The 26,910-nt window shown below is 37.3% G+C and overlaps 1 long non-coding RNA gene across 2 annotated transcripts; it reads left to right on the top strand.

Annotated features, from left to right (window-relative positions):
• Nucleotides 1-664: 664 nt before the first annotated feature.
• On the top strand, nucleotides 665-26,158 carry LOC121382070. Of its 2 annotated transcripts, XR_005959108.1 has the most exons (4): nucleotides 665-778; nucleotides 14,819-15,579; nucleotides 22,773-22,920; nucleotides 25,334-26,158. It is a non-coding gene; the product is annotated as an uncharacterized LOC121382070 (long non-coding RNA). The 2 variants fall into 2 exon arrangements; XR_005959107.1 differs by lacking the exon at nucleotides 25,334-26,158 and having other exon boundaries at nucleotides 22,773-23,409.
• Nucleotides 26,159-26,910: the final 752 nt, after the last annotated feature.

Below are 26,910 nucleotides of genomic sequence, written 5' to 3'. Positions count from 1 at the left end.
CCAGGCTCGTGCGGTGTGTGTGTGTGTGTGTGTGTGTGTGTGTGTGTGTGTGTGTGTGTGTGTGTGTTTGGGGGTCGAACCCCCCCCCCCCCCCCCTCAAGGCGATTTTTTTTATTTTATATCCCGATTTTTAACATTCCTGTGAATTCTGGGGTCAATTTTTCAAAATTTTCGGGGGGAGGGCCCCCCAGACCCCCAGCCACGAGCTTCGCGCTGCGGCGTTCGCGGTGTCGGGCTTCGCCAGACACATCGGACCCCCCCCCCCCCCTTGCAAAATTTTCTGCGCACGTCCCTGATATCTCCTAAAACTACCCCCACCCCCCACCCCGGTTTTCTTAATTTAGTTTCCTACTATTTTTTTCTTTTTGTTTTGTTTTTGGTTGGATTTTGATGAGAGAAAGGTCCTCCACTAGCTACGTCGCTGCTACGTGAATGGAAAAAAAAAAGAAGAAGAAAAAAGAAAAAAGAAAAAAAAAAAAAAAAAAAAAAAAAGGGAGTTGATATACACGTTATAGCGTACTTGTTGTCAATCGGCAATACACCAAAAAATATATTTAAACCGTATAGCTTTAATTAATAATTTTATTATATGCCTAAAGTTAATCTTGAAAAATAAAAATAAAAATTATAATTAAAAAATCCGCATGGCAGTGTGACGTGTATAGCGATCGATGACGTCAGACGCTCAGAATTTTAATTTAAACGATGGCCTAATCAAGACTAGAAAAACAGTTTGAAGAAATGACCAGACCTAGAGCTAAGCTGAGATACTGTTATGGTAAATAGTACTAACTAGTTTAGTAATGTTGTTTATCAATATATGCTGAACAACAAAAGAAACGCGATTTTTTTTCGTGTTAAAATTAATTCGGTAAATCGGTCTAAGGTCGACGACAGTAACTTTTTCGCAGCCTTGTTTTGGCTTCGTACACAATAAATAAAACATACGGCACCGTAATTTCACATGAAAACCAAATTTCGTAAATGGTACAATTTTTTAATTACAAGATTTTCTTCAAACACATCCAGGCGAATTAATAATGTTCAAAAAAGAAGAAGCAGAAAAAAGTCCATAGCAATTTTTGCATCGGAATTTTTTCCAGCATTCTGAAAACGGAAACGTCAGTTCAGGTCTCATTACACAGTTCACTTCCGGGTGAGAGTTCATTCATCGTGGTATAGTTCCTAGTTGTGAGTAACACATTTTAAGGTTCACATATTCACTTCTAGGAATTGGAGAAGCATTAACACTATATATGTTTAATGGTAAGCCTTCTGGCTGTATTTTGACCATGTTATTTTGTAATATCGTGCATCGACCTTTTGGGACATGGGTATATAGCGCAAGAGACAGCCGAAATGAATCGGTTAATGAACCACCTGTTCGGACCGGTACTACAGCCAGATGCGGTCAAATAGCAAAATACTGAGACGGAAATGTTCTCAATTTTGGAGTGAAAATAAATGCTTATATAATGTATGTTCGCAATGGTGTATGTTGTTAGTGCCAACGAGAACCTGTTCTATTGGCAGTCTTCATTTGAAGTTGGGTAATTTAAATGGATTTCAATGGCAGATGATATCCGTGTAGTGAGACCTTGGTCACAGTGTTATTGTAAGGAGATGGAGATGTAAACTAACGTCATTGGAATACTGAAGTCATTCAAATTCAAAACTAACTGTATTATTACAATGCTTCGCCACATTAAAATAAAAACAGGTCTACTGACCTTGACCCGTCAAAATTCTATAGCCTCTATTAGAAATTAGCGAGAAACATTAGGCAGAGTTACGTCCCCTAACCATTATCCATTTCCGGCGCGTTCCTGTAACAACAACAATGGCTGATGACCACAGTTGTTCGTGAATCTTCAGCTAAGACTTATGCATACCAGCCCCTGGCATCATAAATGTCCCTACCTATGCTTTAAAAATAAAGAATGATGCAGGTAAAAATTAAGTTGATGAAATTGCGTTTTGTTATAACTGACAATGTGTTAAATATAGGAGATGAATCAAGCGCGCTGTCACCCACCTAATTGTTTTGGGGTTTTTTACATGCATATTTTGCCTCACATTAATGATCATAATTTCATTTAAACATACAAACACACCTACAGTTTTAATGAATTGTATGTGACAGTATGCACGCACACACACACACACACACACACACACACACACACACACACACACACACACACACACACACTATGGAATGCTTAATGGTTGTGCATAATATTAATAATTGCAGGTAGATAGTCGATCATAACTATTAAATTACACTATGTTCCTCTGACAACACTGGACTCGCTGTTTCGATTTGTTTGCGAGTGAGACCGTAGAAACCTTATCGTTAGGCGAGGAAGTGAATTTCTGTATCGTTAGTTTCATTAACTACTGCATAGGTCGTAGTTAATAATGCAGCTAGCAGCTAAATTAATGTACACTTCCATTCGTACACAATGGTATATACACAAACACATGCATATTACTTGCAAATATCAACACTTTATTAAGGTGCCGTTTTAACGAGTCAATCATCAATGAGCCATTTTTCTTGCCCCCCCCCCCCCGACGTGTTCGTAAGTATTTCTGTTGAGCACAAAACATATTGTACATTTTCTTTTCTGTAAAACAAAAATAGTAATGGAAAACTTTATTTACGTAAAACAAATAAAAGAACACGTTGACGACTACTCCACAATTCAGTAGTAACAAAGGGCCTTTGTTGCAAGCGACTGGAGCGTGAACGCGCCGGAAATAGTTTAGTGGCTAATTGGGGCCGCTTAGCGCTATGAAAACCAAGGGCAGATAAGTATGTTTCTAATAGAGGCTATAACATGGAACATTTTGTTCAGTATTGCGTCACAATTCGCTACGCAAGTTTCAGAGATCGTTACACAATTTTAAAACATTAAAGAGTAATTGCTAATCAATTTTACTTTGAACAGAAATATCGCAAATTAAGATTTTGAAAACAAAATGTTCTCTGTATAACCAGCAGACGACGCTGTTTACAGGTCTGTATGTTTTTATTTTGCACAATTCTGGACAAAATATTAAGTTTAAATTTTAAAAGATGAAATATATAAAAAATACATTTTGTTAAATATAGGCCTATGATATCAAATAAATTACCGTTGGATATATTTTATTTGTTGTGGTCTATGCCAAAACAAGAGTTCGAAAAGTGGCTGTCGCCGACCTTAAACCACAAGTATCCCCAAACAATGACATCGGATATGTTACACTTACGTTATATATGTAACTGTAGTATTTGTACTAGGGGTTTCTGTTTGGGGATAACCGTGAACCGGCCTATTATTATTAACGGGAAATGGTTTCTACACACGCGCATTGTAATATACGATCGATTTTATTGTCAAAATAAACCAATAAATGTTAATATGCATGCCAGTCTAATGTGGACATTCTTCAGCTACTGGAAAACCGGGCTATTGTTTTCAAGAGTGACGCGTGTTACGTGACGTCACCAAAACTCTCATGCAATGAATCTGCGAAGCGGACGAGACTTTAACAAGAAAGAAAGAAAGAAAATGTTTTATTTAATGATGCACTCAGCACATTGTATTTACGGTTATATGGCGTCAGACATATGGTTAAGGACCACACAGATATTGAGAGAGGAAACCCGCTGTCGCCACTTCATGGGCTACTCTTTTCGATTAGCAGCAAGGGATCTTTTATATGCACCATCCCATAGACAGGGTAGTACATACCACGACCTTTGATATACCAGTCGTGATGCACTGGCTGGAACGAGAAATAGCCTAATGGGCCCACCGACGGGGATCGATCCCACACCGACCGCGCATCGAGCGAGCGCTGTACCACTGGGCTACGCCTCGCCCCTAGACTTTAACAATGACAGCGGTGTAAAACTGTTGTTTATTTTGGTTTGTTTAATATTACACGCCATTTAATATAGTACGCACATTGAAAAGTGGCGGTCATGTATACATTTTCTTTTGTATAAAATTATTTTGAACGTCTACATGTCTTTTTCTAATTTGAGCACTTCGTTGCGGGAAGGTTTTATTAATTCAACACAGTATTTTGATGTTAGGGGCCATTCGAATATTACGTAACGCTTGGGGGGGGGGGGGGGGTGTAAGTCCAAGCGTTATGTGGCGTTACAAGGGGTAGGGTGTATTGAACAGAGTTACGTAAACAATTTTATTTTCTCTTAAACGTGCTATGCCATGACAACAATATATAATGTAGGTTTTTAGAGGTAAATGTAAACCCAATGCTCGTCCGTATCCTTCAATTAGGGTCTGGTATAATTTTCTTTCTCAACCATGATGGTGATCAATTAAAATGGCGCAAGTGAAAATCCGCGGGGTTTTTTTTTACCCATCGTACAGCAATACGTCACTTTAATGACGCCATCGTAGTACACACGGGTGTAAATAAATATTGCCACGTTGATATGTCTGTGTTGGAGCGTTACGTAATATTTGAACGGCCCCTTAAGGTTCAATCGTATTCTTCATAAGTCAAATGTAAATAAACCGGTTTATGGGGTAGCCCGATGCACGCGGTTTTTCACGATACCTGTGTATTAACCACCTCTCCACAGGTGCAACCAAGGACTGCATACTTATAGTTAGTAAACAGTGTCATTGGAATGAGTATAAATATATGATTAGATGTTCCACTTGGAATAAGATTTAGATTTATAGTCTGTCCCATCCTATAAAAATGTGGGGCTTTGGCAGGGGCGTCAATCCGGCTTTAAAAGTGTGTGTGTGTGTGTGTGTGTGTGTGTGTGTGTGTGTGTGTGTGGGGGGGGGGGGGTGATAAAGCAATGTGAATGAAAATCATAAAGCTACACATTAGTAGTTAAACTTTTAATTAAAGAAAACAAATCCAAATTGCAAATCAAAACGTTGATGTCTGACAGTTTAACAAAATAGTCTATGTTTTAAACTGACCAAAAACAGTACTACGTGTGTCGCTTGATCCATCCACGAACTCAGTTGCGATATATCTTGGGGAGCACTCAGCAAGTCGAGTTCTGTGCACGTGACATACCATCACGTGGTTCAGACGCTGCTGGGTCATCGTGCTCTGGAGCCACGTTTTCAATCAACGAAGAGCGCTAAACGAACGCTCAGCAGAGCACGAACTGGTTGGTGACAGTAGAAGAAGACGCAGCAGAGTGCCAACTTGTGGGAATAGCCTTCTCATCTCAAGCACCATGTCACGAAATATACATCGTACGCTGTCCACACTGGAGTGCTCATACTGTCTGCAGAAGAATGCTAATTCCTGCTGTAGTGAATCAGAGAGTTCTAGGTATCGAGAAACGACCGTTTTGTCTACAACTTCAGTGGTCAGACAACTGCTTGTATGCGTAAAGTAAGCCTCAATGTTGGCCAAAGTACTGTCGATTGCCGCCACAAACTGTGCACGGAAACAATCCTCTACGCTGGTGTAGGCGTGTGATGCATCTCCATCATCGTATCGTCGAGGAATCTCCCGCTGGCGCGGCAAGGAGAGCGCTCGATGTATAGTTGTAGGATCTTTTTAGTAGCACTATCTTGTGGATATCCTTGTCAATGTCACGTCGAAGTAGAAGGAAGTTGTTGCTGACAACAGTCACTGCAGTGAGCATCCCAGCAACGGTTGTCTGCTCTCCCTGTAATGCTGTGTTGAATTTTTCGAGGCACTCGATCACCGATAGAGCTGCAATTAGGCCAAGTACACATTTCGCGGAAGACAGGAGGCTGTGGATAATAACATTAAGCCCTTGCTGCTGTGCTGCTGCCAAACGTAGATGCCGCCTCTTCCCGTGCTCCTAGCAGGTCTGCGTAGAGTGGCTTCAGACCTGATGGCGCAGAGCTGTCGTTCGTGGCATGCTGGTCAAGGTAAAGTTTCTTGAATTTGACACTTGAGTTGTAGAACCCGTCAAGTTCACGCACCGCATTCAGGGCATCACGGAGGAATGGTGCACTTTCAATGGCCTTGACACAGATGAGGTGCGTGATGTGTGCACCGCAATGAGTATAGTGCGCCAGTGGTTGCACGGTTTTGATTAATGCCTGGCAACCCTGGTATTTTCCTGACATATTGCTGGCTCCGTCATACGTTTGCGCTCTCAGGCGAGTGATGGGAAGGTTAGTCTTAAGTAATGTGTCTTGCAGCATGTTGCTCAGTCTGGCACTAGTCGTCTCAGATACAGTGTATAGACCGACGAAGTCTTCGTGAATATCATAGACATCGTCTACATATCGCACACATATAGCTTCCTGTTCAGCACCTTGCACGTCTTGAGTGCCGTCAACAATTACTGCAAAATAGCCAATGTTCTTGCAAATGTTTCTCAGAACCATGTGGGCCATGATTTTCAGTATTTCGTTCTGCACCGTAATGCTGGTGTAGGAGGTTTTGCGCGTTAACCATCTCTTCAGTACGTCGTCGTCGTCACTCCGCAGCTCTAATAACTTAGCGAAGTTGCCGCCACTTGCGTCCCCCCTGTCCTCCACTGATGGACGCCCATAGGTTTGGGTTTTTTTTTTTGTAAATTATAATTTCGGTTTGGTTTGACGTAAGAATAAAAGTAAGTGTTTTGGACCCCCCGACATTTATGTTCATTTAAAAAATATATATTCAGTTCAGAAGTAAATAAAACTGTGATACATGTATCGACTCGGTATATACACTCATGTCACATTAGTCTTAATTACGTTACCTTACGTCTTGAAACAAGTGTTGGGGTGTGTTTGTAAACAAACGAACAATGTTAATTTAATTCATAAAACAATTGTTAAAACAACACATCTTGATTGTGAATATACGTATAAAACTGGTAGATAACAATTTGATTGAGAGAGAAAAAAAAAAAAACCTCTGAATTAATGCACTAAAAATATACTTTTGCCAGCCTCGATCAGCGTGTTTTACTGGTCAGCAACTGTATACATTTCCCCCTGCGTGTACTGTAACCTCACCGTGGTGCAGGGGTGAAACATTCTCCTTGAGAATGGCTAATACAGTACAACTCCCCTTTTGGGGCGCCTTATTTGCCATGAGGTGCGACCCGTGAAAATGGATTATGGGATCCTGGTGATTGAGTTGGGGCACAGGCCTCGAAATTCGGTGTTAAATGGGCAGGCTATAATAGCCTTTAAAAATCTAGGAAATGAAGGCACAAAGGCTACGTTCATACATTTTCAAAGGGCACCAAGGCAGTCTTTTTTAGGAAGTCAATTTAACCAGAAAAAAACCTTTATCTGTAATTCTGTTAAATTGGTCATTCATCAATAAATCAAGTATTGTAGTGGTGTCATTAAACAAAACAGTATCTTAATTATTTTTGTGGTGTCCTTAAAGACAACTTTGGTGGAGAGAGATTATGACGTATCTGGTCTCCTTGAACAAACACTGCTGCTGTTCCATCTCATTACAGCAGGTAATGGATCAAAGTCCACTGGTTTCGGACCATCTGAGCAGATGGAGTATGACTGAAAGAAAATTATATTTGAATGGCTGGACAGTTATGTTAAAGTCTTAATATTAAAGAAATAAAATAAAATAATCTATAATAAAAGTAGATATGTTAATTTTATCTATTAGTTTGTGAAGGTATCTCCAGAGAATCACTGTAGAATACAGGTACTAAGTTTCAGAATTAACCAATCAAGATTTCTATTTCAATTTTACAATCTCATTAACAACAACGTTTTTACAAGTTTAGACATCTTTATTATTTTGTGGAGACTACCAAAAGAATATGTGTATTACGTTTCAAACAATACAATCAACGCTTTAGGAAAAGGGATGAAATGTTCAGTGTTAAATTTTTTGAAATACAAATAATTAAATAAATAAATGTTCAAACCAAATCATTTAGTTTTTTTAAAATTTAATCTTTATATTATTTTTGTTGTAAATTCTACATTTAACAATAATAAAAAAATCCACCCTAATTTAAACTTTTTTACCAACAAACATAATTGTAATAACAAGATTAACCAAATTACAGAATAAAAAATGTGGAGGGAAATCTCATTCTGTCATGTAACAGTATCCACAAAAACGTAAACATTGTTGGAGGACACCATGGCCTATTTTCTTAAGTATGTTTTGAGCATTTATGGATTATTTGTAATGTGTGTGTGTGTTAAATTGAGGTTGAGAGGGGGGGGGGGGGCAGCAGCGATGATTTTATACCCCCACCCCCACCCCACTTTTTGGCACCTTCTTACGCCGTGCCCTGGACCCAATCACTGGCGTTGTTAGAGACTGGACCCAGACTAGATATGCCTGGACGTTGAATGGATATGAGCATAACTAATTTGTTTGAACTTGGAATCATTAACACGTGCTCTTATTAGGTACCACGGTAATTGGTGACACACGAGATCGCATGACAGTACGGTAACGTGTGTGGCGATTAAACGGCTTTTATTACAAACTGCTAAATACTGTAGGCCTATAGAGGTAAATATATCGTATTATCGTAACTCCAATCATCTCATACATTGTAGGTTTATTTTCCAAAAACAACAACGTGCGATCTCAACAAAACAATCAAGGATTTCTCGATACCACAGGTACAGACTACAAATCGTCGCGTTTTTTTCCGCATGCAAAGGTGAAGGTCATTTGAAGAAGACGTGGTACAATTTTCGTTGTTGGCTACTGCTTAGGCCTAGTACCCAGAATTTGTTAATATACACGGGTGTAGCCTGTAGGAAGATACCAAAAAGTAGGGTGGGTGGGCACACAGACACACATATAAAATTAATATATAAACCATCGATGCTGCTACAAAGTACCCCCTTCCCCGCTTCCTACGCCAGTGATGTATAGGCCTATCAACTGCTGAGCATGGGTAATAATTAAATAAACGGAATATTCAAGAATAACCACAAACATTAAACAGTTCACGTTTATTTCAGTGTTTCAGTTAATTGGGAATAAATTAATTTGGGTGATTTTAGCATGGGTCCGTTCAATAGGCTAAAACACATTAAAACTATAAGTCCGTCCCACAGGGAACGCCTTTTTTATTACTATGAAATTTACTACAAGTTATTCATTTCTAAGCCGATTGATTTGTAAATTGTACACAAAATTAGTATTGTTTTGTTATTTCCAATACACTTTTACTTTTCTTGTTACGTCAAACAAAACTGAAATTAATAGCAAAAAAACATTTGTTTATAGAATGATGGGACAGACTTTTTTTATAATTTCAAAATTTGTCATGAAGAATATCGATAACAACAGCCCCAAGTTCAACCAGCAAACGTTTGTCTAACGTTCGTGAACTATTTGACTGGTTCCCAACGTGGCCATTTGTATTGTGAAGAGCATAAACCAGTCTAGCGGACGTTTTTCCGCTTGGTCTGGTTGAACGCAGCTGACATTTAAATAGTTAATAATAATAATAATAATACTAATTTTTACTTGAAATAATGAAAAAGTTTTGGCAATTTTTGTCTTCTTTAGTCTTCTTTTTCTTCTAGGCATGGTTTAGCCTATTTTCAAAAAAACCAACAACAATTGCCGCGGGATTCTTTTTTGGCTATTTACGTTTTTTTTCGTAAATGTACGACGTTAAAACTTTCGGCAATTTACGGTAGGGTTTTTCCCGTAAAGCTGTACGTTTCAACCGTAATTTATCATTTGTTACGTTCGATGTACAATTATAATACATGACCAAGAAACTGTGTACAAACACTACCGAGGAACACCGAATTCGTGCATGTTTAATGTTTTAAAATAAAAGTTATGGTTATACAAGTTTTAAAAAAACCGAACATACACAAAAGGAGCACCATGGCAGGTAATTAAAAGGGCACGGTTATTCATAGCCGTAAAGTAACTGGTATTTTTGAGGCATCACGGCAAAGGCACAAGGCAGTACGGCAAATGCCGTGGAGCCGTCGTGAATTTCGAAGCCTGGGGGCATACCTGCGGGTATGACTTATGACAATACATCACTTTGGATCGGAGTTCTAATAGACGGGCGGTCAGGTAGGCCCGACCTGATCAATCGGCTGGTCACGCCAAGCTCCAGAGCAAACAATCTTTGTTTTGTTTACATTTGTCAAGAGTCAAGTACAAGTTCAAGTTCTTTATTGCGTTAAGTTTTCCAACTTATCAGCATTATAACAATGAAATACAATAGTATGTACAATAGTGCGGAACAATGGTGGAGAATGACTTACATAAATAAAATACATACACATATACCGATAAAACAATCCATCTATATCTATATATAAACAATCGGCAATATGGGTTACACAAATATAGATATATTAAGTTGTTTGTAGTAATAGCATATCCCTCATTTTGTTCGCCTGTATTAAGTATTTGCCAAGGTTATTTATCTCCTTATTGTTTGTAGTTGACAATAGCTGTATTAGTTTAAAAGCACTGGGGTTCTTGGAGTAGTATTTCTTAATAAATCTATTTCTTAAAGTTTCGTATCGTGGACACTGAAGAATAAAATGAAACTCATCCTCAATCTCATTAATATTACATAATGTACATACTCTTTGTGTTCTCTCGATATTTTTGTACCTACCAGCTTCAATATTTAGCCTGTGTGCACAAATTCTCATTTTCGTTATTTCTTTTATATTACGTGAGCAAAACATTATTTTATACACCATATGAATGTGTTGCTCTTGGGGCGGTGGCTAGGGTCAATTGGGTGGTTTTGTTATTCTTATTGCCCAAGTATATCAACCATGTATCCCTGGCATGACTGCCTGCTGGTTATCCGCAGCACCATGTCCCCTTGTTGGACTCGGTGGGGGGGGGGGGGGGGGGGGGGGGTGGGGAGGGGAAAAGTGGCATGGTTGATGAACCTTTTATTCATTAAATATGGATATATCCAAAACAAAATTAATTCCAAATTCTCATGGGACCCTGAAAAGGGTCCACACCGAAGTTTCGGACTTCTTGTCTTCGAACGAGGCCCTCCATGAAATCAAACGATTACAAGTGAAGAAATCCAAAGGTGATTTCCGACTTCACAAATCTTGGTTCGGTCTACGGATCATGGGTGTCATCAGGGGCCACGTAAAAAGCCAATTGTTGGCTTAGATGGTTTAGCCAAAATCTGCTTTCAGATCATTACCGATCACAAGCTTGACCACCAGCAACGAACCAAAGAAAAAACCCATACTTCCTCCCGATGGACAAATAAAGTTATCCAGTGGAAAACTGTCGTGGGCTTAGGCCCAATTTTGATGAATTAATGTCTTCTAATTCAAAACTATAATCCTCTTACAGTGTGTCTTCAGGAAACCTTCCTGAAGGATACTGACAGGATTTTCCACATCAGAGGATTTAATCTCTACCATAAATTGTCAACAAAATGAAAATATAGCGATCTTGTGGCGTTTCCATTATTGTACAGATGAAAACATTCCCCAACATATGAAGTCATATTAAAGTCAATTTTACAAGCTGTGGCTGTAAACATGGTCCCGAGATCATAAACTATGGCTTCTCTGTTCAGTTTTTTTACCTCCTCGAAATAATTACAATTTTTCGACTAGGGACTTTCAAGGTCTTCTTGATCAACTCCCTACTGCCTTTATTAGCATGGGAGATTTTAATGCTCACCACACTTTGTGGGGATGCGATGACATAAATACTAGAGGTAAACAATTAGAAGACTTAATTCTCAAAAATGACTTAATATTACTTAATGATAAAAGTCATACCCACTTTCATCCACCATGTGGTTCTTTCACATCCATTGATTTAACCCTTTGTAGTCCATCACTTTGTCTTGATTTCTCCTTGAAAGTTTGTCCAGACCCTTGTGGTAGTGGAGAATGATGGACCTCCATCACTTGTAGTGATGCTTTTATCCATAACCAGCATTTTGTATCGGTCTTTTTTGCCTCGAGAAAGCTTATTCTGCACGTGAAAGTATGGGATCTTGAAAGACCTCCATGGCATGGGCCTAAGAGTAATCGTATGCCTGACTTTATCTCAAATTTCTTATTTAGAAAGAGGTCTTTCAAGGGACGAGTGGGAACATCGTCAGTTATCCCGATTCCCACATCCCAAGAAATGGTGTGTACCTCAAGGTAGTCCCTGGCAACAGTAACTTTTGGAATTTTCCATGAAAATTAACAGCATCACCCAGTGTTTAAAAACCTGGCGTTGATAGCTCGTTATATGTCGACGATTTTCAGATTTGCTACAGGTCGTCCAGTATGATGTACTTTTGAACGTCAGTTGCAGCTTGTGTTTGAAAATAAACTTCAACAATGGGCAACTGACAATGGATTTCGATTCTCAAAGTCAAAACCGTCTGTATGCATATCTGCCAGAAAAGAAGTCACCATTTAGATCCTCAAATGTGTTTTTCTTGACAATTCACTCCGGTTCCAGTTGTGAGTAAGGAGAACACACACTGGGGATTCATTTTTGACAGGAGGCTATCTTTTGTTCCTCCGCAGTATGTGAAAAAGAAGGGCTTAAAGGCCCTCATATCTTAAAAGTTATTGGCAAGACTGAATGGTGGAGCAGATCGAAAGGTTATGCTCCTGACTTTATAGATCAGGGTCTAGTTGTGGTCTAAACTTGATTATGGGTGCATTGTCCAACTGGTCAGCAAGTATGTCTTACTTGCAAATGATAGATCCTATACACAACCACCAAGGAAGGACTTAGACTTTGTTGTTGGTGCTTTCAAACATCTCCTGTGGAGAGCTTGTGACGTCGATGCACACGAACCTAGTTTGGGTGGCTAGACGTGCAAAGCTTTCACTGCAGTATGCTACAAAGATTAAAGCAATGCCCTGCATCGTGCACAGGGGTCAATGCGGTGTTTGATAATAAATATATGAACTTATTTGATGAAACTGAATGCCGAATCGAACATTCCTGGTCTTCAAGCTCTACAGTACATGGAATTGGAACATCCCTTAGTTGGGATGGTGATCACGACGTCGGGTCAGAAATATCAATTGCCACTAAAGATGTCTATGTTAAGAGTCTTTTTCTGTCGATAAATGGGGCACCACGGCATGTTCGGGACCTGCCTGTGGTGTTAAAAAAAAAAAAAAAAAAAAAAAAAAAAAAAAAACCTCAATAATAATAATAAAAAAAATAAAGATGGGTATATTTTGTTGGGTACCCAGCCATGTTGGCATTCGGGCAACGAAAGGCAGATGTTGCTGCCAAGTCCACTTTGTCCTTACCCCGTTGTCCATGTTGGTGTCCCGACAGTGATTTTAAATTTCATATTAACCAATATATCTTAACGGTCCCACTTGGCAAGACGATTGGGACAGTGCGGTTGCGAACACGCTTCATTCTGCCGTGGCAGTCTATGGTGAGAGTGGCATTGTCCTACAGGCGATGCAGGACGTGAAGTAATCTGGATTGTCAACTGTCGCCCAGATACGAGGCCATACACATTTGACGCCCTTCATTTTTTTACTGTCGAAGGACCCTCCCTCTCAGTGTGAACATCGTGCAGTGTACACCGACTGTGGCGCCAAATTTTGCGTGGAATGTGGAATCTCAAGCCGACGAGAAATGATTATTTCGGTAACAGAATGTTTTGGGACATGCTTTTTAAATTCACAAAGCATGAACCGTAGGTTTTAAAAACACTGAGTTCTATAAAAAAAACCTTTTGTTATACTTTTTTGAAGGGTATATATTGTATAATATTTTTATATACTTTACCATTTCTGACACCAAATAGCCGATGTGTATTTTTGTGCTGGGGTGTCGTTAAACATTCATTCGTATAAAGTTTAGCATAGATGGCCTATTCCAGTAGTATTTCTTTATATGTTTTTCTCTTAAATCTCTGTACAATATTGAGATTAATACAAAATGATACTCATCTTCGATATCTCTGCTATTATAATGAATACATACTCTACTGATACACGTTAATACAATTCACAAGTTTGGAATGATGCAGAATTAGAATTGTTTATATTCGCTCTTAATCTATGTACCGGTAATAAGAATGTTTTTTTTTTCAAAAGCAGTCTTAAAGGTTGGATCTCGTGGTAATTCATTTACTAAATGATGAAAGCATATGACCTTCGTATCACTCTGGTGTCATTATTTTGGTACATTATCCCATTACCGTTATGTAGTGTGTATTTCAAATCACGTAAAATAGTCGTGCCACTGTCTTTATTCATGCAATGCAGCTTCCTAAAATGTTTTCTGTACCACAACTCGTATCATACAATCAGCACAGATAGTTTATCTTTGTTTAATGATGATACAAATCTGTATTAACACTTGAAATCATATGATCTATAGAACAAATATCTCATTTTTACTTGTCAAGCATCCAAATGTCTGTTGAATGAGTTAAGAAAATACCAGTATTTAAGTGGTCTCGTGTTAGGAAGCAACATACTCGCTGGATTGACAAAAACAAACAAACAAAAAAAAAAAACAAAAAAAAAAAAAAAAAAACCCCCCCAAAACCGTCAAACATAACAGCGTCATGTTCATAAAAAATTATCACTGTCAACATTTTATCTTTCAAGAAATCTAGTGATCTGTCTTGCCTGACAAGTTATTAGAAGAATGTATTTGTCCTACTCTAGATCACTTGACCCGAGCAAGTAGACACGTGTTAAAATAGAGCCACGTTTGACATATTCTCAACTATTAGTCTGTGGTCATACATATGTATCATTTTAATATGATCAGTTTTTAAATTAAATGTCAGATGAACGTGTGTACTTTACTTCGCAAGGCCTAAGTTTGAGATTACTTTGAAAGTTCTTGTTTTATTCTTACATTTGATGATGACTAATTCATGTTACAGAACAGACCGGCTTCCTCCTTTATGACTGTACAACTGCTGTTCAAGCCCTGCTTTCCTGATCAGCCATGAACGCATTGCGACCGATGTCCTGGTTTGCCTGTGTGATCCTGCATGAACTCATTATGAACGACATGGTGTTCTCCTAGTCTCATCCTCCATGAACTCGTTATGAACGACATGGTGTTCTCTTTGTCTCATCCTCCATGAACTTATTATGAATGATGTTGTTGTCTCCATAGCTGATTCTCCTTGAACTTGTGACTGCTGTAGTGTTTTTATCTGGTCCTCCTTGAATGCATTGCCACTGATGTTCTGGCTTGCCTGTATGGTATTGCAAGAACTCATTGCCACTTATGTCCTGGTTTGCCTGTGCGATCCTCCTTGAACCCATTGATCGCATTGTGACTGATGTTCTGGCTTGCCTGTGTGGTATTCCATGGACTCATTGTCACTGATGCCCTGGTGTGCCTGTGTGATCCTCTTTGAACTCCTTGATTGCATTGTCACTGATGCCCTGACTTGCCATTGTGATCCTCCTTGAACTCCTTGTGAAGGACGTGGTGTTCCAGTCTGATCCTCCTTGATCGCATTGTCATTGATGTCCTGGCTTGCCTGTGTGGTACTCTATGAACGCATTGTCACTGGTGTTATGCCCAACTTGCCTGATCCTTCTAGAACGCACTGAGACTGGATAGTTCTTGTCGTCTGCATCTACACTGTCTGCCATTTCAACACACATTTAATACTGATACAGATAAAAGGTGAGTGATCACAAAAAGGCCACATGGAAAGATCCTTGGACATATGATGATTATGTCTTGGCAAACGTATGGGAGACGTTTCTGCATTGACGTGAAACTGGAGTGACCAAGTCCAAATGATAGAGTGTTGCGTCTTCCCAAGTCTAAAAAAAAATCTAAAATAATTATTAAAAGTATTAATAGAATCTATCACCGTTGTGAGGTATAGATAAGGCAATTCCAACCCAAGGGACAAAATGTGTTTTTTGTGAGGGCCGATGTTTACACTATGCCCATTTAATTACAGTAACAAAACATTAGTTTTGTAAGCTACGTACGGTTTGTTTATTGTTGAACGATTCGTAACCATTTCACCTACAAAAAATTAAACTCATTTAATCATACGCTGAAAAATATAGTCCAACTTATGCGAGGACATACAAATTTAACAATAAATATAAAGTTGAAAATATTAATTTGTTTAAATATTTTAAAAACAATGATACAATGTGAAATGGCAAACAGAATTTTGAGTCAGACAGATTTATCTAGCTCTAGGGTCAGACAGATTTTTCTGCCACCGTGCAAAAGCTGATAACCCTATCCAGTGGGCAAGAAATCTATTATAATAATGAATAGAATGATCGTCAAAATGTAAAAATGTATTACTGTTTTGTCACTAATGACGTCATCATTTAGGAGATAACCACATGGGTTTTCAGAAAGTGCAGATGCTGTATATTTGATCTCCGCAAATGTCATGAAATATGTGTCGGCATGAAACGGACGACAATGCGTGAATCGCAAATCAAAAATATGCCCATTATAAACTGTTCAAACGATTTTGTCGTGGAACTATATAATACCAATTGAATATCTCGTATTTATAGATAGGAAATAACTGGTTATTGTCTTAAGATTATTTCTAGTTATTTCTTTTATCCTGCAATCCTACAGGAATATTCGGAAAATCATTATTTATTCCAGTTTTGTGTACACAAATCGAGTATTGTCAACCTAGCAAGTTTTTTTTCCGTATGACGTCATACATGATACATGACGTCATTATTTGTAAGACGCTAGCTACATTCTGTCACATTAAAAAAACGTTTCTAAACTCTAATTCGTAAATAAATATACAAGGTTTGTATTGTTATAGCAAAACTAAAAGTTATTTGTATTTACTGTACTTTAACAAATGATTTAAAGAGTATGTTTATTGAAAATGTAGTCTGAAGCACTCGAATCCAATCTAATTAAAATTAGCTCCACTATTACATGTGGATCTAACAGCTGCCCGTTGGAGCTCATATCCAGTTAACCTTTCATTCGACCAATCAAAACCTTACTTGCAAGATCATGCCAGTGATTTGAAAAGAATTTGAAAACATTCGGGATTATGCCGAGGGTATACGATATGATTCGGGTGAATTACGAAGTATGTCGGAAACTAATTTCAATATAAAATTTTATATAAAATTAGTTTCAAGACGAAAAAAACCACGTTATGGTATAGCCATAAAATCTGTTTATACTAGTATACAATCCAGAGTTTATTACTGCACTTTTCCCCCTGTTATTTTAATGTTGAAATAGACCAACAAGTTCGCTTATTACATAAATAGTCTCGCCCGATATTTTTAGAATTTGTATGCTCCCGAATAACGCTATAAATGGCGAAGTGTAATTGGTCGATATTTGAATTGTTATTCGACCGGCCTCGGTGGCGTAGTGGTTAAGCCATCGGACTACAGGCTGGTAGGTACAGGTTCGCAGCCCGGTACCGGCTCCAACCCAGAGCGAGTTCTTAAGGGCTCAATGGGTAGGTGTAAGGCCACTACACCCTCTTCTCTCTCACTAACTACTAACCAACTAACAATTAACCTACTGTCCTGGACAGACAGCCCAGATAGCTGAAGTGTGTGCCCAGGACAGCGTGCTTGAACCTTAATTGGATATAAGCACGAAAATAAGTTGAAATGAATGAATGAATTGTTATTTATAGATGAAATGTCACCTGGATATGGGAGTCCACGCAGTGCCATTAGATCTACCAGGGTAGACCCAGTAGAGCTAATTTTAATCAGATTGACTCGAATCGAGTTGGGCTTATGTCACGTGACCTATATTTTTGGTCAGTGACCGAAAATATAGAGATTTATCTAGTCATCATATCTTGCCAATGTATACAGTGATTGCTGGATAAAAAGAAATATCTAACCGTTAAACCAAGAACAGTTAACTTGGTCGGTTAGTGTTGATGCCCGCAAAACAATGTGATTAATCACATTACAGAACATACCATCAATGTACTTTTGTTTGTTTTATTAATGTAAAAGAAAGGTTAACTTAAAATATATTTAACCTGTTGGTAGCAGTTTACACACATATATTGCTAACAAAATTGTGTAATTCTAATCAGTCATGAAATGTGATTTGGTGACAATGTCACTAATTGTATAAGCGTGCATTTGGCTTGCTATACATACGTGAAAATAGTCCCATTGCTCTAAAATAAAAGTATTTTACATATTATATAACCAATGGTAAAATTAGTTAAACTAGGGTGTGGTTAATGTTTTATCCGGTCTTGTTTCGATGACGTATTTTGCATTTTAAATTGATGTCATAACATGTTCTTTAGATACAACTTCAAACGGTCATCATCTGATTTAATGAAACAAGCTATAAGGACATTGACATAGCATCTTTGTAATAGTCATATCATGGTTTTGATGATTTTTTTTTTTTTTTAATTGTTTTGCATTGTTTCAAGTTTTGATCTAAAAATACCCATTTGTTACACTTTACTTTTGTTTTTATTTTTCTTATTTATTAACTCAAGCTTTATTTTATCCAGTGTGCACAGTCAAAACTGCAGGTTATTTTAGCCATGGTATAACTGAAACTGCGGGTAACTGAAATTAACTGCAGTTTTTAGCCCACGACCCTCACAATAGTGACGCTCCAAATACACCACATGTGACATCAAAGAGACAAACACCAAGTCATGGTACAAAGTTATGCATATAGTAGTGTTCGGTATTCGGTTTGGAAATGGTATTTGAATATTCAATGAAAATGACGAGCGAATATTTTAATACTAATTAAACAACGACTGACTCATCAAAGTAACATTTTTTTTTTTTTAAATAGAAAAATCAGTCGAACTGAGAAAAGTGATGTTAAATTTCAGGTTTTGTATTGAATGCTATGCAAATCATAATTATAAAGCAAGTTTGGCTAATTCAGTGTGTTGTAATAATCCCACATAAAAGTCGTGGCTATAAAATAATATTATGAAGAAAATAAAACACACTTTGTTGTTCACATCTGTACCCTCTTGACCTTTAATTACCCCCCCCCCCCCCGACACACACACACACCATACACACATACATTTTTTTTTCAAAGTTGATCACCTCTGGAATATGATGCAGCACATAATCCTACACGGAATAACCGTGGTGGTCGCTTTGACTCTCTCAGGTAAAGCGAAATACTAACAATGTGGACACTGCCTTCAGACTATAGTATTACGGACACTCAAAAACAGTATGACCGAAAACAAATAAGCGTCTCATACAGGAAACCACCAGATCAGTTCACGTCTGTGGGTTATTTGCTTTTTGCTTTTGTTTTTGCTTTTGTTTTTGTTTTGATTATTGTTTGCTTTATTGTGGGGGTTTTGTGTGGTTATTTATTTATTTTAATTTTTGTTTTGTGTGTGTGGGGGGGGGGGGGGGGGGGGGGGTTCACCAGAAAATGTAGCATTTTTACACTTGACAGTGCTCACCTTTGAACAATTTTGAGACGCGCTTTGAACTGCCGACTGAAGAGATTCGGATGGATTTATTTAACAACACTCGGATACATTACAAGAGGGGCAATGCAAATACATAGTTATCATACATGACAAGCATAGAATATCTATAATTAACATTGAACACCGTTACACCGGGTAATTAATCAAAATATCAGGTGTCTAAAACGTGCGAAGAAACATCAATTCACAATTTTTCAAGACTACATATTTAAAAAAAAAAATAAGTAAGGTTTCTCAACGATGATGCATTATACAAAGGCAGCATACCTTTCATTTTAGAAACGCCAGTATTAGTTTTATTTAAAACTATTTTTCTAACGTTTTCGACATTTTGGTTTTTACATTTGAATAAATAATGACATTCATCTTAAATATCAGTATTTCATGACTATTGTTTTTGTATTATTGATGTTAAATCATCTACTCGTTTCGAGCGGTAATTTTAAATTTGACGTGCACAATTCGGTTATTGATATCTATTCAAGTCAAATAGGTGTTTTGAATAATCAGGGCCGTAGCTAGCAAGGATGAAAGGAAAGCATTATAGAAACTTAAAGAAAATTATCTTCTTAACTGTTTAAGGAGTTTTAGACTATACTACTCGGTTGCCCCCCCCCCCCCCCCCCTCCCCCAAACAAAACATCCTAGCTACGGCCCTGATAATGTATAAAATTGACCTTAGAAGAGTTTGTAATATCCGAGAAACCACTGTTGTATGAATTGATACGATAGGTTTTGTTTTACATCATGTTTATAAGATTGGAAATCGCCATATTCATTTGTGTAGATGAACCCCATAAAAGGTATCTAGTTAATTTGCTAAATCTTAAACACCCGTGTAGGAGATCACCGTTGTGTATCAAAATCGTATACAACGTATGTTGGAGATCGTTTCTGAGAGGTCATGACCCAGTAACCAAAGCGATCGGAAGTGGGGTGACGTCACTTTACACTCTGACCCCGGTGGAAATGTACAATAGTGATTTGGTTATGACGTAGTATGTATGCTTAAAGCCAAATATCCATATGTCATGACCCATTTAGGCTACGTTCTGTAACAACATAATTTAATTAATATATTTTTTACATTTTCATTGTTTCGAGGTATGTAAGAAATAGAATACTATATACATTCGTGTCTGTTTCATACCATTTGTCTTACAACTCGTTGTTTAAACACGTATCCAACGAGCGAAAGCTCGTTGGATACGTTTTTAAACAACTCGTAAGATAAATGGTATCAAACGGAAACTCATGTATTATTCTCAATTTAACTTTAACACATGAAACAGACGCGGCAAATATGATAGTGTAGTTTATTTATGATAAAACGGTCAAATAAAGAAGTTACCTTTTCAGCCATCTTTGTTTGTTCGTGTAAAATAATGGTTTATTTATTGAATGGATGGGAGAAAAAGACTCCATCATATGCGGTCATGTGGGATAAAAAAAGTACACCCTCGGTGATGGAAATTTCGACCATAGGACTCGTCAAGCAGAGTCGAAATTTCCACCACCTCGATTGTACTTTTTTTTAAAGTAAAGTTTGTTTTATTTAACGACGCCACTAGAGCACATTGATTTTTTTTTATCTTATCATCGGCTATTGGACGTCAAACATATGGTCATTCTGACACTGTTTTTAAGAGGAAACCCGCTGTCGCCACATAGGCTACTCTTTTACGACAGGCAGCAAGGGATTTTGTATTTGCGCTTCCCACAGGCAGGATAGCACAAACCATGGCCTTTGTTGAACCAGTTATGGATCACTGGTCGGTGCAAGTGGTTTACACCTACCCATTGAGCCTTGCGGAGCACTCATTCAGGGTTTGAAGTCGGTATCTGGATCAAAAATTCCATGCCTCGACTGGGATCCGAACCCAGTACCTACCAGCCTGTAGACCGATGACCTAACCACGACGCCACCGAGGCCGGTGTACTTTTTCAATCCCACATGACTACATATGATGGAGTCTATTAATCTATCTCATTTAGAGGCATTTTCCGTATACGAATATTTCCAAAAGAAAATTAGCGAGCGAATTTTCGAGTATTCGGACCGAACACTAGCCAATAGTTTTAGATATTGATAAATGAACATACTTGCATTCGGACCATACAGAGATAGTACAGACAAATGTATATATTGCTTGTCTGGTCAGCTGACACATCCATTTATAACTTGCGCGTCAACATTTTGTTCTTCAAATTTTCCACGGCCGCTACAGCAGCGCCATCTATACCAGAAATAATGATGTTCCGCTTTCTATAATAACATTGTGACACACCATGACACTGTTGGTTTAGATGTGGTCATTTGAGGGCAAGTCGAAATCATAAAAGTTTCCTTGGTTATATGAAAAATGACTAGTCTTTTTGAATGGGAATGACGTCATTTTGAATATTCTTACATGAATAATTAGTTATGACATAGGATATCGGCGTTGTCGTGTGAAGGTAAGAATGGAACATTTCCCATTCGACCTGAACAGGATAAAGCCGATATCCTATGTCATTAAGTAGTTATTATTTGTATCCTGCAGTTCATAAACTTTAAGGGTGAAAACAATTAGTTCTGTTATTTCAACTACTTTGTACGATGACCTAGAGGTCAAATGAGCGATTTTGTAATGTAGCTATGTATGTGACGTTACTTGTGCGATGTCAAGTCATAATCTGCTAGTATACATTTATGGCTTTGTTTTAATTGGGCATTAGAAACTGGTTGCAGAATAAATAAAAATAGAGTATAGTCACTGTTCACACCTATATTTTGCTTTGTAATATATCGTATTAAAGGGTAATTTTGTGATATGATATATTTGACTGGTACTTTTTTTTTATTTCATCTTTCAAAAGATAAACTTAAAATTTTGTCTAAAATGAGTAGAAGTAAAACATACCGACCTGTAAACGGCGTTGTCTGCTCAATATAGAACTTGGAACAATTCTGACAGGGTTTATGTTAAGTAGTCCGGTTTTTATTTTAATGGGGCGAAGCACTGTAATAATATAGCTCCTTTTGAATTTGAATAAGATCAGTATTACTATGACGTCACTTTGAATCTCTTTCGTGTCTGCAAAATGAGATAAGAATTATATAATACAACATCAATAACAACAACAAATAATAATAAGAAAAGAAGAAGAAGACTATAATAATAATAATAATAATAATAATAATAATAATAATAAAAATAACAATAATAATAATAGCAATAACAATATGAATATGAATGTACAGGCCAGACGGAGACACAAAAGTTGTATTCATATTTAAAAGGGGAAAAATTATAGTTGAATCAGCCACTAGAAATGTGTCAGATGTCTAGCACATGTGCCCAAGATGGTAATGCGCCCTATCAATTTTTTTTTACTCATCGTGCAGGAGGTATACAGCCCTTGCTACCTGTTGATTACGTCATTATCTAAGGAAATGCGTCACCTGACGTCTCGTAATCTGTAACGCCGCATACATCCCCGTGTAGTGACGTAACATAAATCAGCTGAGAGAAGAGTGATGTCAGGGTACAAAGGTAAAATGCAGTACATTTTATAATAATTATGCTAAAATTATAAGAACCATTGAACTATAAAATGTTTCTGGCACTCGTCCTTTGCTAGATGTTTTTTTCTGACACTCATCTCAAGAAAATCAATCTTTGGAGCTCGCTAAAGCTCTCTAAAGCTCGCTCCAAGAATTGATTATCTCGAGACTCATGTCAGAAAAAAACATCTACAAAAGGACTCAGCCAGAAACTATTATTCTAGTTCAATCAACCAGTAGAAAGGTTCCAGAAAGCCATGCTAGAAAAACAGTCTAGCACACGTCCTGTACTCGGTAATGCTCCCTTTTCGTTGGTTTAGGAGGTAAACTGTCGTTGCTACCTGTTAATTGCATCGTTCCATAATCAAAGGCAGTACGTGGTATCACGTAATATGCAACACTGCATACATTTCTTCTAATATAATAATAATAATAATAATAATAATAATAATAATAATACAATTCCTTATAATAATTATGGTAAAATAATAAGAATGAATAACTAAATTTCCGTTACATTCATTACCACATAACATCATCCCATTGGTCCAGACGTAGCAACGGGAGTTTGTTCATTCTGGATGAACGTAAAAATTACCTCGTCTGAGAAAGTCGTATCTGATGACGTCATTTTATATGGGCAAGTTGTATAATGTCAGTGCTACACCAAATACGGTTTCGCCAATGCGCGTCAATGCGTTTTTAAATGGAAATGAAAAGAACTGGAACTTGATCAGGACACCGTTGACACATTCGTCGCGGAAGCGCATCGAAGCGCTTTGGCATGTGCTACACCAAATATGGTTCTCATGCAACAGGAGGATTATGTTGCTTTCAAAATGACGTGAGGTAGTTTACCTAAGTAATTGTTTCCATATGACATCATCCAGTTTTACTTTACTTTTAAAATACAATAGTAACTTGCAAAATGGAGGATGCAAATGGCCTCTATCGGTTTTGTATGACGTGACGTCCTAAATAGATCCCAACTGGAATGGGTTCGAAGCGCATCGTAATCGAATTTGGTGTAACCGAAAGTAACCGTCTTCAAGCGCTTCAATTAGCATCGATGCGCTTTGGGTGTTTGGTGTAGCACCAACATAAGTGTTAGTATTAGCAGGTATGATTCAAATTGAATTATGAATATTGTCTATTATTTCTTTTACGTTCAACTGGGTATAAACAAACGCAGAAAAAAAAAAAAAAAAAAAAAAATAATAATAATAAATCATCCGCAAACTTATGCGAGATTGGCTTTGCCGATTCACACAGTTTTCAGATGATTTTTGTTGTTTGTTCATACCCCGATGAACGTAACAAGAAACAGACAATTCTTAATTGAACTAGAACTTTCGAGCTCCAAGAATTGATTTTACTGTGATGAGTATGACATAATAACTATTATCCTATAACGTACCCATGATATCCTTGTCATAAACCCATGTGATAAATATACAGAAAACTTCACATACGTTGTTTTCGCTTTCTATTTATTGCACGAGTTTATTTTGCGCAAGAATATATACCACGAAACCGCGTAGCGGTCGAGTGGTATGTTCTTTCGCAAAATAAACGAGTGCAATAAATAAGAAGCGAAAACAACGTATGTGAAGTTCTGTATTTATTACATACCTTCTTTTATGTTTTACAAAAACGGTTTTTAATTTAACGTCATAACAACACTTTGTTAAATCTATGATCAAAACTCCTTTCATGGATTCATTTAACATTAAGAATCATACTCTGCGGCAGCCTTGTGTAATGTTTCAAATACAATATGACGTCATTTGTAAATCATATATGACGTAAGTAAATAAAAGGCACTAACTGCTTTAAAAAGAAAAAGGGAATTCCCCATATAAAAGTTCCGGTCCAGATTACACATATGTGCAATACAGAATAAATTTATTACACGGTTTCAAAAGGCCTTTACCACTATAGTAAGATTGAATAGGTATGTAATAAATTAAATTACTGCCCCATGGATAGACGGAACAAGAAGTTTATGTATGCAAATACAATTGTCAGTAGAGAATAACTAGTTAATGACGTCGGATATCTGCTTTATCCCGTGACGGTAAGAATGGGAGTTTCTCATTCGGCCTAGAAATGCTAGTGTGAACGCGGCTATACTCTGTCAGTAGAAACGGTGGTTGCAAGATAAATGTTAATACATTGTTAAGAATTTCAATGTCGCCATTATCGTATGACATAATAAACTATTTAGAATAGAAACTACGGAGTTCAACTGAAATAGTAGTTGCCTTTTAGAACATTAAATATGGTATTCTAAAATAAAATGTTTTTTTTTTTTTTTATCTTCCACAGCTTGGAAATTACAAACAAAATAATTTCTTTGTTCAATTGGGGTTTTTTTTTTTTTTTTTTGTTTATGTTTGCAGAATCTCTCAAGTTTTCAGAATGCTGGACATATTTCAATGTTAAGTTGCTGTTTTTGTTTTTTGTTTGATGATTATGAATGCATACATCAGTTCTGAAGTGTCGCCGTAGTCCCTTTGCTTGCATGTCAATAAACGTAGTGCCTTGGCCTGATTCATTTACACCAAAGTGAGCTGAATATTATCACATACTTTTATTACATTGAATACACTACAAGATAAGATAGACAAGTTATTCATTCAGTTATTAAGGCCACATGACCAAGATAACTACTTTTAAAACAAATGAATCGTGCGCTGCGTGTGTACACATTACAATACATGTATAATCAATTTAAACTGGCAGATTCTTTTTAAAACAAGGCTATTCCTTTAATACACTTTATAGTTTTGGTGGAAATTAATAAATTATTTTTTTCTGTTGGAAGGATTTACTATAACGGATTCGGATATGAAATATTTCCTGCTCAAAGCATAATATGGACATACTAAAAGAAACTGATATTCATCTTCCTCTTGACTGAGATTACACTAGTTTCATTTCTTTCTATTACTGGATTATATCTGCTTTTCTGTACTTTTAATTTATGTTACAAACACCTAAATTTAGAAAACATTCTCTACAGATCCTTATATTATGACAGATATTATATATACTTTCCTGTTTCTAAAAGTTATTTATAAAAAGAATATGCCTTTTAAAAATTACAAGAATTAATTTTATCATACCAGTGTTGAAAATGAATGTCTTTACATCTCTGTACAAAGCTGGTCATAAATAACTTGATACCAGGGCCGTAGTTAGCGGAAAGCATTATAGAAACTTAAAGAAAATGAACTTCTTGACCGTTTAAAGAATTTTAGACTATTAACTACTCAGCCCCCCCCCCCCCCCCCCCCCCCCCCCCCCCCCCCCACCCCCCACCCCAACAAAAAATCCTAGCTACGGCCCTGGATACTGCCACATTCTTGTGCAATCCAAACATAAGAAAACCCTGTTTGGAACAACAGTGTTCTTACATGTGATACCCAATTAACCATACCAATTTCATCCTGACATTTCAACATATCATAACAAGCTTTGAGATATCCATATATAAAGATTATTATACGAGCTTGTGTGTTGTACTGATTTTACGAAAGGATTGTCAGGATTTTTGTATTGCCCGAGCGAGGTTAATAAATGAATCCTGACACGAGTTTCGTAAAATCACACGCGAGTGTAATAATTTTTTTATTATCCACATTATTATTGTTATTTTCTTTATGAATAACAAGACCCAACTCAAAATGTTTCAGCCACAACTAGAAAGGGACGACGAAATGACATCTAGGACTGGAGAAGCAACGTTATGTTATAACGTCGCTTCCCAAAATTACGTCATTACACTTGTTAGTTTACGTGTGCTTCGTATGGTTATTATTAACTGGGTTATGTTGAACCATATGGATAATAAAAAACAATTTATACCAATATTTTATCAACGGCTAAATTATTTCACACACAATGATCGCAAATGAGTGGATACCCTACATAAATTTTGTGCAACAAGCCGGATTATTCAGGCAACCATATTTAG

The sequence above is a fragment of the Gigantopelta aegis genome, chromosome 9 (assembly GCF_016097555.1).
Source record: "Gigantopelta aegis isolate Gae_Host chromosome 9, Gae_host_genome, whole genome shotgun sequence".
Classification (NCBI taxonomy): domain Eukaryota; kingdom Metazoa; phylum Mollusca; class Gastropoda; order Neomphalida; family Peltospiridae; genus Gigantopelta; species Gigantopelta aegis.
This window is presented reverse-complemented; position numbering and strand designations above follow the sequence as displayed.